We start from the raw sequence: 973 nt of genomic DNA on the forward strand, positions 1-973 counted from the left end.
ATGTTGGGCGTGTGTTATTTGTTAAATCAGACTCTCTTTATTAATTATTATGACTTAGATAAAGATAAGATCACATGTTAGGAGCCATTCATGCAGAAATCCACATCATTCCGAAGGGCTGTTTTCAAAAGTTTTTCTCCCAACTGTATGTGAGAGAAAAGCAGAGACGCTCACTGAGTAAGGTGGGGTTGCAGCTTTGCAAATCACAAGGACATTTGTACGCTCAAAATGGGACAGGAGCACCCCAGATGGGACTCAAACCCACAATCCCTGGCTTAGGAGGCCAGTGCCTTATCCATTAGGCCACTGGGGCACACTGGGTTGGGTCGATCATGCTGATGAAGAGCCAGTTTTTTTTTTCCTTTGCTTTTACAAAGGGATCCCCAAAATTAGGAAAGTTAGGCAGCAGAAGGTTTACTGTGACCTGAGAAGGACCGGCATCCAATCACGGTGTTACACACAGACACGCTCTCACCCATCTGAGCTACACGGCTACCAAGATGATCTCAGGTGCGCCGAGCTGGTACGGAACATATTGAACTGATCGACGGCGAATTGTCTCTCAGACAGGCTTTTCACCTCTGAGCTCCCTGACTGACAGTAATCAGCTAGGTAGTGAAACAGTCAGCTGCTTCTAAGCCTTAAACAGCTGCATCTCGGCGCTTCCACAGACAGATGATTTGAAAGCCAAACATCGCCCATTGGGAACACCTTACTATCACTAGTTTAAGAGACTCTTAAGGTCTTGCAGAGGTGCCTGTCTAATAGCATGCGCTTTGCAAGCTATAGGTGTTTAGGCTGAGGCAGAATGCCTGTTAACAAAATGTTTTTCTAAAGGGGCCTCGCACTCTTTTCCAAGCAATGGTCACCATCCCCACCGAGTGTCACAATGTAGTCATGTCCTAGGACATCACCTGTTAGTCTCCATTTGTCTGCCACCAACACTTTAGGTTACAGGGTCACAACCGCACCC

General features: G+C 46.7%; 1 non-coding gene across 1 annotated transcript; it reads right to left on the reverse strand.

The window, feature by feature from the left end:
* Window positions 1–240: 240 nt before the first annotated feature.
* On the reverse strand, window positions 241–313 carry trnar-ccu (transfer RNA arginine (anticodon CCU)). The gene has a single exon. It is a non-coding gene; the product is annotated as a tRNA-Arg (tRNA).
* Window positions 314–973: the final 660 nt, after the last annotated feature.

The sequence above is a fragment of the Lepisosteus oculatus genome, unplaced genomic scaffold (genome assembly GCF_040954835.1).
Source record: "Lepisosteus oculatus isolate fLepOcu1 unplaced genomic scaffold, fLepOcu1.hap2 HAP2_SCAFFOLD_93, whole genome shotgun sequence".
NCBI lineage: Eukaryota > Metazoa > Chordata > Actinopteri > Semionotiformes > Lepisosteidae > Lepisosteus > Lepisosteus oculatus.